At 48.7% G+C, this 15,035-nt stretch overlaps 1 protein-coding gene and 1 non-coding gene across 2 annotated transcripts in view; both read left to right on the forward strand.

Moving 5' to 3' along the window:
• Positions 1-15,035, forward strand: part of CLDN10 (claudin 10) — a 118,434-nt gene that overhangs the window by 33,346 nt on the left and 70,053 nt on the right. The gene's annotated exons all lie outside the window — the stretch shown is intronic.
• On the forward strand, positions 2,923-2,995 carry TRNAK-CUU. The gene has a single exon. It is a non-coding gene; the product is annotated as a tRNA-Lys (tRNA).

A 15,035-nucleotide genomic window follows, 5' to 3' on the forward strand; every position in this document is an offset into this window, starting at 1 on the left:
GCTCTGTGCCAGGCTGTTCAGCTTTGGAGGACACCAATCCCTGCCCTAAAGGGGCTCACCCACCAGTAACGAAATCAACAATGTAGACAACACAGCGCAACAGCACATGGCTCTGAGGGAGGGTTAGCGGAGGTTCTGATGGGCACGCGGAGGAGGAAGGGGTGGTTGAGAACAGGGAGGAGAGCGGGTGAGACCAGGAGGAAGGAAAGATGTTCACGAAGGGCAGGAGGCCCATGGGCTGTGTCTCGGTGGAAGGGGAGAGAAAAGCACGAGAAAAAGTGAGCAAGGGTGAGGGTGAAAGAAGAGACCAGAGATCCCTGAAGGGCTCTGAGCAGGGGTGAGGCCTGATTGGATTTGCCTTTGGGGAAGAGCCCTCTGGTGACAGAGATCACAAAGAGAGGGGCGGGGACAGAGTGGTGTGGAGGCTGTTCGAGGCACAGACGAGAGATGCGAAGGCCTGGTAGGGCCGCGGCGGGCGCGTGGAGAAGGTAAGGCTGATGGTCCCCCAGTGATGTGTTACTGGGATAAATCACAAGGCCTGGCAGAGAGGAACATTCGCTTGGAGGACGCCTGGGTTTTTGGCTTAGGGTGAATTGGATCGTCTCTGCCAAGTGGTCAAGGACACATGCCACTTGTGCCTCCCTGAGGAAACGGACCAGCAGCCAAGTGTCAGAGCACAGCTGAGATCAGACAGTACAGCTCAGGGCCAGTGCGAGAGAGCCCAGCGCCACTCCCTGCTCCTTCGGGCTCTACATCTTCGTAGTGACAGGGACCAGGGAATATCCAAGTGATCATGGAAGCTTCCTGGTGAGAGAAGTAACCTGGTTTGAAAGGGGGAGTGTCTGGAGCTCGGTGGACATTCCAGCTTGTTCTTCTAGGGCAACTGAACATAGTAGTTTCCTACGGCTGCCGTAACAAATACCACAGACTGGGAGCCATAAGCTAGAGAAATGTAATTCTTTCAGTTCTGGAGACCAGAAGTCTGAAGTTCTGGAGACCAGTTCCTTCTGAGGGCTGTGAGGACAGTCTGTTCGGTGCCTCTCTCTCCGTTTCCGGTTGTCTGCTGACAGTCTGGTGGTCCTTGGCTTATCGACACAGCACAGTGATCTCTGCCTCCCTCCTCACACGGTGTTCTCCCTGTGTCCAAATTTCCCCTTTTTGTAAGGGCACCGGTCATATGGGGTTAGGGTCTGCCCCAGTGACTTCATCTGGGCTTATTACATCTGCAGGGACTCAAGGTCACATTCTGAGGTAGGGATTAGGGATTCAACGTTTGAACCTGGGGGTGCAGAGAAACCAGTTCAGCCCTTCCCAGGAACTAGCAGACGTGCTGATCCAGCTCTCTGCTGAGCGGCTAAGAGTCAGGAAGGCATGAACCTCCATGTTCCCCATCAGATCCTCCAGCCATTCACTGAGACAGAGTCCCAGAGCCTGGCCAGCCCTGCCTTAGCCGCCCCTAATCAGTACTGTCATCTGCGGGCTTCCATGCTCCTCTGAAAGGCCAGGGAAGTGGGCAGCCAGCAGGCTTTGAAAGAGTTGGGGTGCTCTTTGCCCCAAAGGTCTCCTGGCCTCTGTGAGACTGTGCTGCTGCTACACTGCAGGGCAGGGGTGCCCAGCCTGTTGTTCCAGAAAGTGACCCCTTGCCCACCTCTGGGCAAGCTAATTGCCCAGATCAGAGAGCCCGGAAATTTATTTATTTATTTAGCCTTTGGGGACAAGGATGCCATTTCTCACCGTGACCTGACTTATGCTTGATGTCTGCCTCCCCGAGGGAGCTACATGGCCTTCTCTGCTCACCCTAAATTTCTGCCAGCTTATCCCACAGCATCACCAGGCGCCTTAGTCACCCCTTCCCTGTGTGCTGGCCCCCTGCTGGGAGCTAATGACAATAGGACACAGGGGGGAAGGAGGTGTCATGGGAGATGCAAAGGAGAGACAAACTTTATTTTTGATGTGTGACTATGGCACACGGGTGGTCGACAAGATGGAGGTGTGCTGTAGGCATTTAGTTAGACATGTGAAACTCAGGAGGGAAGTCTGAGTTGGGGGTTGAGTTGCAGAGGCTCAGAATAGATGTTTTCCCAGGGAGTACGTGAAGGGCAAGGCTGGACTCCTGGGCAACGGTGACGAGAACAAGCTAAAGAACAGAGGGTGCCACCATGTTGGTGAAAAGCAGCTTTAACACGTACTCTCTCTTCGGTCTTCACAATGAAATTACGAGGTCAACTAAACAGGTGAAGTAACTGAGTATCAGAGAGGCAGCCCCTTGGTCAAGTGCTCGTAGCTTCTAGGGAGCAGAGCTAGGTCTCAAACTTCAAGTTCAGAGCATTTCTCACCACATGTGTTCATCAATTCGTCCAGGAGTCATAGACTGAGCTTTCTGTGCATGTGCAGGGTCATGGTCCACACCACGGGCAGCATAGTGGGGACCCAAGCGAGAGAGAGGAGTAGGATGCGAGCTTGGAAGCCAGCCACTCTTGCTGCTGTAGCAGGGAAAGCAGAAAACGATGCTAGCGAACACTGGGCGCATGTGCGGAAAGAGAGGCTGCAATCCATGAAGCCTGCTGCCTGTGGTCCGTGGGCCAGCAGAGGGGCAGCACCTGGGAGCGCAGTTAGTCGCGTCGGGTCTCCGCCCCACCTGGACCCGCTGCATCAGAACCTACATATTAACAATATCCCCAGGTGACGTGTCTGCACATCCAACTAGGAACAGTGCTGGCACCAATTGTAGACAGACTTGTGGACAGATGGAGGAGAAGAACGAGTGGTTAGTTAGGGAGGCTTCGTGGAGGTGGCACCTGGCAATGAAAGCCAATAGCCATTTGGGAAGAAAGGAGATCTTTTGTCTACAACCGTGGTTCTCAAACTTGGCTGCAATGTGGAGTTGCCTGCGGTATTTAAAAAAGTATTGATTCCTGGGGTGCCTGGCTGGCTCAGTTGGTAGAACATGGGACTCTTGATCTCAGGGTTGTGAGTTCAAGTCCCACGTTGGGCGTGGAGCCTACTTAGAAAAACAAATAGAGGCGCCGGGGCGGGGGAGGCGCTCATCTGGTTGAGCGTCTGACTTGGGCTCAGGTCATGATCTCACAGTTTGTGAGTTTGAGCCCCGGGTCCGACTCGTTGCTGTCAGTGCAGAGCCTGCTTTGGATTCTCTGTCCCCCAAACTCCCGGCCCCTCCCCCGCTTGCACTCTGTCTCAAAAATAAATAAAACATTAAAAAAAATAATTAAATAAAGATGAAGACCCTAAGATAAGAAAGAAAGAAAGAAAGAAAGAAAGAAAGAAAGAGAAAGAAAGAAAGAAAGAGTTGATTCCTGCCTCCACGCCCCAGAGGCTCTGACTTAATGGAGATAAAAACCCAGCCCTGGGAGTTTACAGAGCTCCCCAGGGGATTCAAATTTGGGGCTGAGCTTGTGAACCACTGCGCCCTTTGCCGTATTTAAGATACAAGGGACTATACCTGGCTGAGGAAACTGTAAACAGTGGTCGGGTGATTCCCGTGCAGGACCAGGAGCACGTGTTTAGGCGTTTAGGGGGTGGGATGCACGGGAAGGAGAGCCGAGGTTAGGACCTGGGACACCTCCTGCCCTTTCTGTGCCCTTCGCGTCCGCCTTCCACGCCTTTTCAGGCTCCGCACACGGATGCGTGGATTCTGCTTCCCTCTAGTGGCGAGTGTCCGGTAAGACACAGCCGTCTCTGTCTACACGTCCTGCGATCCTGATCCTGACAAACCTGAAAGCCTGGGGTGCGGGAAATCCTAGGAGTTGTGCACAGGGAGCAGCTGGACGTGACTTCAAGAGTTGCTTCTTCACAGGAAAGCTCAGGGAGTTCTTCTTCTTCTTCTTTTAATAATGAAGCCTCATTCCTTTTTTTAAATGTTTATTTTTATTTTATTTTTTTTTTTATTTCTAGGAGAGAGAGAGACAGCGTGAGCAGGGAAGGGTCAGAGAGAGAGGGAGTCACAGACTGAAACAGGCTCCAGGCTCTGAGCTGACAGTCAGCACAGAGCCCGACGCGGGGCCGGAACCCACGAACCGTGAGATCATGACCTAAGCGAAAGTCGGACGCTTAACCGACTAAGCCACCCAGGCGCCCCTGTTTATTTATTTTTAAGACAGAGTGTGAGGAGGGGAGGGGCAGAGAGAGAGGGAGCCGAGGGTCCGAAGTGGGCTCTGTGCTGACAGCCGTGAGCCCGATTTGGGGCTTGAACTCATGAACCATGAGATCATGACCTGAGCTGAAGTCAGATGCTCAACCGACTGAGCCACCCAGGCGCCCCAGGGAGTTCTTTTTTTTTTTTTTAATGTTTATTTTTTATTTTTGAGGGAGAGAGAGCGTGAGCAGGGGGAGGGCAGCGAGAGGGGGCCTGAGGACCTGAAGCGGGTCCCGTGCTGACAGCAGAGAGCCCCATGCAGGGCTCGAACTCACGAACCGTGAGATCAAGCTCTGAGCCAGCCGAAATCAGACACCCAATCGACTGAGCCGCTCAGGTGCCCCCTGGGAGTTCTGTGTCTCTGGCCAAGCACCGGTGCGGCGCAGGGCTGTGACCGGGGCCAGAGCGGCTTCCTGTGCTTGGGGTTTAGGGAAATTCGCCTTCTCGGCCAGTGGCAAGTGCCCATGACCTCAAGCATCAGGCAGCCAGAGGCGTAAGGAAACATGCTTCTACTACACCACAGCCAGCCCTGGTCCAGCTCCGTGTGCCAAGGATGGGTCTTTGCTTAACTATCACATTTAATATGAACACAGGCCCGATCCCCGTCTGACAGACAGGGAAACAGGTTCAGAGCTTCAGGAACCTGCTCAAGGCCGTGCAGCTTGCACACGGCAGGTGCGGGCCCTGAACCCGTGCCATGGGGCTGCACCGCTGTCCCATGCGGGGGACCCAGGAGGTCTCGCTTGCCCGAAGGTTTGCACTGTGGCTTCAGCCTGAGCCCCATCTGAGTTCAGAGGGTCCCTCCAGGCACGTGCGGCAAATTTTGCTCCCTGTTATGCGCTGACTCCTATACTTCCCTCCGCAGGGCAGCCTCTAGGAGCCCCACATTTGGCGGGGGGACACCCTTGCCCTGTTCTGGCACAAAGCTGCTCCCTGCAGCCAACACTGGGGTGGGGACGCTCAGGCCGTGTTATGAAGAGCGGGTCCCTTTGACCTGGCTTCCTCCCTCTTTTCTGCGCCCACTACTCGCTGTGGATCAGACTCACCAGGGGGCACTGGCTGGAGTGCGGACCCCTCGGCTCCAGCCCCCAAGATTCTCCCCAAGGGGAGTCATCAGCAGGGCCTGGGAATCTGAAGTTTTAAAAATCCCGAACCCTGTGGATTCCGACGCGGGTGGTCCTCAGAGAGGCATTCAGCACACAGGCCACTAACCCTCGTGGGCCCCACGTCAGAAGCGTACACGAAGGTCCATCCTGTATGTTGAAATAGTTGGAAGTTACGAATCAAGCTCACAAACGGTCAAGTCTACCTTCACAAGTGCCTGGCAGGCTAGGGGGCCGCAGTGTGGAGTTCTAAGCCAGAAGGCTGACAGAGTTGTGGGAGCTGACCCCGGCCCCCAGCACTCCCCCTGGCCTCCCCCTCCCCTGGCTCCGACTGACCCCGGTGGTGCCCTGAGGGATCTGCTACAGAAGGCAGGGATACCCTGCCTTCAAGTTCAAGCCCAAGCCACCTTCTTCCCGCCCCATAAACAGCTGTATCTTGACCCCCTGACTGGCTAGGAGACGGACCCTGGGGAGGTGGTCGGCTTTGGCCCTGGAAGCAGGAATTCTGGGGTTCTAGGTCCTCAGGGCACGGCCTAGATGGGGGAGGGGAGCTCCATGTAGACACAGCCTCATGTCCCTACTGGCTGCCTGCACCCTTGGGAGGGTGCAACCAGAGGGTGAGCCGAGCGGGGCCCTCTAAACCAATACTCCTAGGGGCGCCTGGGTGGCTTAGTTGGTTAAGCGTCTGACTTTCGCTTAGGTCATGATCTCGCGGTTCGTGGGTTCGAGCCCCGCGTCGGGCTCTGTGCTGACTGCCAGCTCAGAGCCTGGAGCCTATTTCAGTCTGTGACTCCCTCTCTCTCTGACCCTCCCCTGCTCAAGCTGTCTCTCTCTCTCTCTCTCTCCTAGAAATAAATAAAACACTAAAAAAAATTTAAACCAATACTCCTAGGTTTTTTTTTTTTTTTAAGGTTATCTATTTATTCTGAGAGAGAGAAAGAGAGAATCAGAGAGAGAGGGATAGAGAGAATCCCAAGCAGGCTCTGAGGTGTCAGCGCAGAGCCTGACATGGGGCCAGATCCCACGAACCGAACGGTGAGATCATAAACTGAGCCGAGATCAAGAGTCAGACGCTTAACTGACTGAGCCACCCGGGTGTCCCTGTGCTCTTCAGATTTTAATGTGAGGAGGAATCACGTGGGATGTGAAGATTTAGAATCAGTAGGTCTGGGGCGCAGACCAAGATTCTGTGTTTCTAACGGCCTCCGGGCAAAGCCAATGTTGCCTGGTTTAAGGCCACACATAGAACAGGACAGCTCTAGGGCAGCGTGACATGGTTTTCTGGAAAGGGCCGGGGGTCAGTGGTTCAGGTTTGTGAGCTGTCTGGGCTCTTGCAAAGCCTCAGTTCTTCCGGCACAGCGCGAAGCAGCCAGCCCCAGACAGGACGTAAGTGAATGAGCAAGGTCATGTCCCAATAAAACCTTACATATGGACGCCGAAATTTGAATTTCATGTAATTTGCCTATCACACAAAGCATTCTTCTTTTGATTCCTTCAGCCCAAAATGTAAAGACTATTTTTAGTTCATAGGCCAAAGAGAAACAGATGGTGGGTCAGACATGGCCCCACATAACTAAAAGATAAGGGTGTTTTAACATAACTCCAACGCCAACATCACACCTAAAAATAATTAGTAATAACTACTTAATAGTCAAATACCTTTTAAATGTTTGAAGTTTTTTTAAAATTTATTTTTGAGAGACAGAGAGAAACAGAGTGCAAGCCAGGGAGGGGCAGAGACAGAGGGACACAGAATCCAAAGCAGGCTCCAGGCTGTCAGCACAGAGCCCGATGCGGGGCTCGAACCCACAAACCGTGAGATCATGACCTGAGCTGAAGTCGGACGCTTAACCGACTGAGCCACCCAGGAGCCCCAAATATTTGAAGTCCTAATTGTCTCATAAAAGATAGATTCACCACCCATTAAAAATTTTTTTAAATTAGTTAACAGTGCAATACTGGTTTCAGGAGTAGAATTCAGTGACACATCCCTTAGTACAACACCCAGTGCTCATCCCAACAAGTGCCCTCCTTAGTACCCACCACACATCTGGCCCACCCCCCCCCCGCCTCCAGCAACCCTCAGTTTGTCCTCTGTCCTTAAGAGTCTCATGTTGTTTGTTTCTTTCTCTTCTCTCCACCCATTTCCCATATGTTCATCTGTCTTTTTTCTCAAATTCCACATATGAATGAAATCATAGGGGATTTGTCTTTCTATGATATTTCACTTAGCATAATAACCACCACCACTGTTTCTTTAAATGTTTATTTATTTATCTGAGAGAGAGAGAGAGAGAGACAGTGCAAGTGAGTGGGGGAGGGGGAGACAGAAGATCTGAAGCAGCTTCTACTCTTACAGCAGAGCCCGATGTAGGCTCAAACTCACGAACTGCGAGTTCACGACCTGAGCCTAAGTCGGAGCTACTCAGGGCCCCATAACCACCACCATTCTCAAATACAGAATCCCTGTCCCATCTGTCCTTTTTATTTTTTTAATTTTTTAAAAATTTTTACAAATAGTTTATTGTCAAATTGGTTTCCATATAACACCCAGTGCTCATCCCCACAAGTGCCCTCCTCCATGCCCATCCCCCCTCCCCCCCCTCATCCATCAGTCCTCAGTTTGTTTCTCAGCATTCAAGAGTCTCTCATGGTTTGCCTCTCTCCCTTTCCCCCACCATTTCCCCCCTTCTTCTCCCCCACGGTCCTCAGTTAAGTCCCTCCTAATCCTCCTATATGTGCAAACATATGGTATCTGTCCTTCTCTGCCTGACTTATTTCGCTCAGCATAACACCCTCAAGGTCCATCCATGTTGCTACACATGGCCAGACTTCATTCTTTCTCATTGCCATGTCGTATTCCATGGTATAGATAAACCACATCTTCTTGATCCATTCGTCCGTGGATGGACACTTAGGCTCTTTCCATGATTTGGCTATTGTGGAGAGTGCTGCTGTGAACATTGGGGTACATGTGCTCCTATGCCTCAGCATATCTGTATCCCTTGGGTAAATTCCTAGCAGTGCTATTGCTGGGTCCTAGGGGAGTTCTATTGTTAGTTTCCTGAAGAACCTCCCCACTGTTTTCCAGAGGGGCTGCACCAGTTTACATTCCCACCAACAGTGCAGGAGGGTGCCCGTGTCTCCACATCCTCGCCAGCATCTAGAGTTCTCTGATTTGCTCATTTTAGCCACTCTGACTGGCGTGAGGTGGTATCTCAGTGTGGTTTTGATTTGTATTTCCCTGATGAGGAGGGATGCTGAGCACCGTTTCATGTGTCTGTTGGCCATCTGGATGTCATCTTTGGAGAAGTGTCTGTTCAAGTCTTCTGCCCATTTCTTCACTGGGTTGTTTGTTTTTCCGGTGTGGAGTTTGGTGAGTTCCTTATAGATTCTGGATATCAACCCTTTATCTGATATGTCATGTGCAACTATCTTTTCCCATTCCGTCGGTTGCCTATTAGTTTTGTGGGTTGTTTCCTTTGCCACGCACCATCTGTCCTTTTACTTGACTCCTTGTCCCCGTAGTAACTCCGTGCCTCATGCCCGGTACATGTGGTCATACTGTATTTCACCAGTAGATGGCACTAATGGTCACGACTTAAGCTGACTTCCCTTGGCATTTACACAAGAGAAAATCTCATTTGTATGCAATTTGCAGTTACAGGTGAATATAAGAACACAAAAAATTGAAAGTAGGCTGTTTGCTCCTTGTAACATGTTAAACCTCAATACATTCCAATTCCAAGGAAAAAAATTATTGATGTCAAACAAATTTTCAATTTGTTTTCAATGAAGAGAATTTGGGAAGCCCGTGGCTCAATGTTGAGGTTCATCTCTACTATGTCAACATTCTCAGTGTTAAATCATTGAGGCCACTTACGTTTGTATGTTCTTCTGTTTAAGAAAATAGAAAATTGAATCTGTTTACACAATTGATCTGTGTGGAATACTCATTACAAATGAACGATCTCAACTGTATTAAGCGTGCCAACCTCGGAACAAAACAGTTTCTTTTCCAAACTTCCTCTAGCATGTTCTGCAGAACAAGGAATCAGGAGGTGAGACTTGGATGGAACGTGTAAGGCCCCCTCAGCTAATAGCAGACGTGAATCTTCCTATGCAATCACACAGCAGTTTGATGGTTTTCTGTGCACATTTGCCATCACTCTGCTGGTGACCTCCCTTCTTCCTCCCCTAACCCCGCAAGAAGCTGAAACTGTTAAAAAATATCTAACCACTCAATTATAATTAGTATTTCATTTTGAGGACACAAAATCCAAATTGTGCTTTTTTTTTTTTTTAATTTTGAGAGAGAGAGAGAGAGAGAGAGAGAATCCCAAGCAGGCTCTAAGTCATTAGCACAGAGCCCAATGCGGGGCTCAATCTCAACAACCATGAGATCATGATCTTAGCCGAAACCAAGAGTCGGATGATTAACAGACTGAGCCATCCAGGCGCCCCCCAAATTGTGCTATTAACCCTTCCCTTTCTGTCCTTTCGATATCTTCAGCAAGAACATTTATTGGATACCACTGTGGCCAAGCAAGATCTTATTTTCTTGCCCAGCTGGGTCTTTTATTTGAGGTCACATCTTGTAATTCCCTAGACATAAATTAAGACAATGTGAGGATATCAGCCTGTGTTAAGTTTCTGGTGGGTATCACATATATGGCTGTTTCTGGCAGATGATACAATAATTCTGAGATTTATTTGTAATCCTGTTCTCCTCTACTCAAATTTACGCAATACCGTAATGGCCTTTCTGCTCTTAAAGTCAAGTTCTCTGTCCAGAATAGGCCCTAACTTTGTTCTTGGAAGTTAGTTCTCACCAGATTTACCCTGAGGACGAGTTAGTAGATCTTCTCACTTACCCTCCCAATGTTCTGGAATATCAGGCTCTTCCTCTTCCTCCCCCTGCAGGAGCGCTCACTGCCTCTTGGATGCCGTCCTCTGCTCTGTGCTTCTCAGGCCCCGCCTGCATCACATCTTGGTCTCAGCTACCAAACCCTTCCCTACACAAGCTTCCGACTTCACAGGGCCATTACATTCCACCTGGAAACAATCACACGATCCCACCTGAGGCATTCAGCCCAGGGATTGCTTCCAAGTGTGTTCTGTAAAGAATTCATACGTGGGGAATTTCCATACTCCAAAAAGTTTGAGAAGCAATTGGTTTAACAAATTTATTTATTTTTATTATTTTTTTAATGTTTATTCATTTCTGAGAGACAGAGTATGAGTAGGGGAGGGGCAGAGAGAGAGAGAGAGACAGAATTCAAAGGAGGCTCCAGGCTCTGAGCTCTCAGCACAGAGCCCGATGTGGGGCTTGAACCCATGAACTATGAGATCATGACCTGAGCCGAAGTCAGATGCTTAACTGACTGAACCACCCAGGCACCTCTGGTTTAACAAATTTAAATAGCTTTCTTTAGTACAGGACTTTTCAGAGCCTTTGATTTCCCTTTTTTTTTAAAAAAAATTTTTAATGCTTTATTTATTTCTAGGAGAGAGAGAGAGAGAGAGAGAGAGCGTGAGCAGGGGAGGGTCAGAGAGAGAGGGAGTCACAGACTGAAACAGGCTCCAGGCTCTGAGCTGGCAGTCAGCACAGAGCCCGACGCGGGGCTCGAACCCACGAACCGCGAGATCATGACCTAAGCGAGAGTCGGACGCTTAACCGACTAAGCCACCCAGGCGCCCCCAGAGCCTTTGATTTCCTAATAGGCACTGGGAGTCCTTTCAGATAGTGAGTAAATATTGAGCATTTTCCAAATTGATTTGATTAAGGAACACCCTCCCCTGTATTAGCCAGCACAAGTTGCTATAACAAAATACTGCAGACTGAGTGGTTTAAACAGCTGACATTTATTTCCCACAATTCTGGAAGCTGGCAAGTTCAAAGTCAAGGTGCCAGCAGTTTGGGCTCCTGGTGAAGCCCACGTTGCGGCTCGTAGACCCTGTCTTCTCACACGGCAGAGGGAGGAGGCAAGCCTCATCTAAACCTAATTGGTCCCATTGGCACCGTGTCCAAGTACCATCACACGGGGGGTTAGGGCTTCAACATTCAGTCCCTACCATCCTCCTTCACTTTTCTCACTGTGTGGTCTGCAGTGTGTTGTATGGAATGAACCCTGGGACACTTACTCCAGTGCAGGCTCTGGAGTCAGACTGCCTGAGTCGGGGAATCAGATAACCCGGTTTCAAACCCAGCTCCACACCCTGTCTGTGGACTTTGGATGAGTTTCTCCATCTCTCCTTGCCAGTTTCATCGTCTGATGTGATAAAATGGGGATAGTAATGGTACATAGCCCCCAGGTTGCTCTGAGGGTTTAAGGGGCTGAAACATAGCAAGAGAATGCAACCCAGAGTAAGCATTCAAAAAAGGTTAGGTACAATCACGAAATGTTATTAGTGACAATGAATTGTATCGCTAAACCATTTATTATACCAACTATTAATAAGCATAATTAACCACAAATAACACTTATTATAAGGCAATATTTAATTTCAGTTTAGGGTGATTACTGAATTTTACAGCTGGGTCAGGGGCAGGCCTCTATTCTAGGTCACAGGCTCCTCGAGGGTAATGCAGGGCTGAGGAAATAGCAAGACGTTGCAAATGTGTGCCAGGAATGTGAAGCAGTGCAGCTGCGTGAAGGGGAGAAGGGGCCACCGATCTTGGTGCCAAGGCTCCACGCCGGCCGCCACAGCCTTGGCAGGAAATGGAGCTGTGGGTCTGCAAAGGGCATTCCGGCCACACAGTGAGGACAGTGGGCCCGCCTGCCGCAGTGGTACTCATGGTAACACCGCCATCCGTGTCGTCTTTGAGCTCAGCAATTACACGTCTGCATCCCCCTTACCCATAACCCTCAAACAGGGAAGCTCCCACACAAGGTTCCCCTGGAGTCTCAAGGGTGTAGGGGTTCTTTTATGTAACAAGGCGAGGACTCGTGCCAGCCAGGAAACCCAGGTGCTCAAAACCTGTTCAGCATTTCTGCAGCCCAAGAGCAAGCTGCCAAACACTTCTCTCGCAAAAGGAAACAGGCCACTGAGTGAATACTAGTTGGGGGAGATTCTGAGAAAAATCAAAAGAGAGAGGGAAGGGATGTCTCAAGAGAATTGAAAAGATGCTGAGTTTAAATTGAGATGATACTGAATTCGAATATGTTTTAAACACATGTGCGCGCGCGCACACACACACACACACACACACACACAAAGAGAAAAAAAGAATGCAAGCTGATTTTCAAGCGAAGAGAAAATTGTATAATCTAAAACAGAGATTCTTTGTTGGGGATCTTGAGATCAGGGTGTCCTTCCTGAGCAATGACTTCAAAGGTCAGAGTCATGGTCTGAGGCAAGTATGTTTTGGGGGCTCACAATTCAGCTCCCATTGCCTGACATCGCTGGTGCCTCCCGCACCCCCAGCCCATTAGTATTTTATTGAAATCTCACTGGACTCACAGTGCTGATACCCAGATCCTCATTACTCAGCTATTCCTTTAGTAGAGTCACAGGAGAAAATGTTCCAAAGATGTTCTTGTCTTTCCCCAAAGACTGTGAGGAGCAACCTGCGTGGCTCAAAGAGGTCACCATGCAGTGAGCAGAGGACAGCGTGCTTTGAAGAGGGAGCAGCAAATACAGAGATCCTAAAATGGACTAAGTAGGGTGTATTCGAGGCCAGGGTGGCTGGGATACAGTGGGAGAGGGAGGAGGGGAGCTAGTTCAGGAGCAGTTTGCAGCCAAGTGCACAAGGATGCCTAACTGACGTGGAGGAAGTGAAAGGAGGGGATCTTGACAAAGTGGAAGATCTTTGACAAGGGCACTGAGGGAAGCATTGTGTGTTCTGGAACAGGACTTATTACTGTGAATGGGGCTAAGGTTGAATGATCCATGGGAGACAAAGCTAGATAGTTGGGTCGGGACAACTGTAACAGGCTAAGGAAGGAATTTGCACTTTATCCAGCTAGTGACCGCTAGAGGTTTTACTTCTTTATTTAGTTAGTTATTCATTTTTTAGTTTTTTAATGTTTATTTTTGAGAGAAAGAGACAGAATGTGAGCAGGGGAGGGGCAGAGAGAGAGGGAGACACAGAATCTGAAGCAGGCTGCAAGGTCTGAGCTGTCAGCACAGAGCCCAACATAGGGCTCAAACTCATAGACTGTGAGAACATGACCTGAGCCGAAGTTGGACACTTAACCACCTGAGCCACCCAGGTGCCCCTAGAGGTTTTTAATTAAAGGACTGATCCTAATTTTATTTTAAAAAATGCACTTGCAACCAGGATGGATTAGAGTGGAAGAGAGACATCACCCTGCCAAGGAACCAGGAGAACCAAATTGAGCTAAGAGATAAGATGAAGTAGAGAGGAGGTAGCATGTAAGGCATATACTATCAAGGGCGGATTTACTTGGTTCTTGAGGAATTGACCTTTTATCATTACAAAATGACCCTAATTATCTCTAGTAATTCCCTTTGTCTTGACGCCTTCTTTGTCTGAAATCAGTATGGTTACCCTAGCTTTCTTATGATTAGAGTTTGCATGGATATCTTTTCCCATATTTGTACTTTCAACTTGTCTGTGTATTTACATGAAGTGCATCTCTCATAAACAACATATGGTTGGGTCTTGTTTTCTTTTTACTATTTTTAAAAAAATTTTTTTGAGAGAGAGAGAGAGAGAGAGAGAGAGAGAGAGAGAGAACGAGCAGAGGAGAAGCAGAAAGAGAGGGAGACACAGAATCTGAAACAGACTCCAGGCTCTGAGCTGTCAGCACGGAGCCTGAGGTGGGGCTCAAACTCATGAACCATGAGATCATGACCTGAGTTGAAGTCAGAAGCTTAACTGACTGAGCTACACAGGTACTCTGGGGTCTTGCTTTTTTTTTTAAAAAAAAAAATCCAGACTAATAATCTTTGCCTTTAATTGAAATCGTTGTTCCGTTTACATTTAATGTAATCACTGATATAGTTGAGTATAAGTCTACACCTTGATGGTGTTTTCTCTATTTATTCTATTTTTCTTTTGTTTTTCCTTTCCTATCTCCTTTTTGGTTAATTGAATAGATTTTCGTATTCTAATTTCTTTTCTTTTTTTTTGAGAGACAGAGTCGGGGAAGGGCAGAGAGAGAGGGAGAGAATCCCAAGCAGGCTCCATGCTCAGTGTGGAGTCCAACACTGGGCTCAATCTCACAACCTTGAGATCATGGCCTGAGCCAGAAACAAGAGTCAGATGCTTAAGTGACTGAGCAACCCAGGAGCCCCAGTTTTTAGTATTCTATTCTATCAGCTCTATTGTCTTTTTAGCTACACTTCTTGGGTTTTTTTTTTAAAGACTTGTTCTAGGGATTACAGTACACATACATAACTTATTATATTCTACTTCAAATTTACATCACCTAATGTAAGAACTTTATATAAGTAGACCCCCCTCCTGCATCCTTTGTGCTGTAGTATTTTTCTTCTGCACAAGTTACAAAGGATAGGTTTACATGGTACTCACTAGATTTCAGAGATGGAGTAAAGGGACAAGTTTAACACAACTCCTAGGTTCCCGACTTGGACATTTGTCTTCAATTCATTGAGAAAAAGGAGCTTAAAAAATTCGTCACTCTGAGAGTATAAATGAGACCATAATTACAGTAATATTTCAAATCTTAATGCTCTGTCCTCCCACCTGCAGATTATAGAAAGTCTCCTCTTTTGGGAGTTCCCTCCGCTCAAGAAGCCCCAAAGGTGGTTTCTTTCTCTACAAATTTGCCCCAGTGCTCATAGTGTGG

Source organism: Hyaena hyaena, unplaced genomic scaffold (assembly GCF_003009895.1).
Source record: "Hyaena hyaena isolate Hyena2069 unplaced genomic scaffold, ASM300989v1 scaffold_263, whole genome shotgun sequence".
Classification (NCBI taxonomy): domain Eukaryota; kingdom Metazoa; phylum Chordata; class Mammalia; order Carnivora; family Hyaenidae; genus Hyaena; species Hyaena hyaena.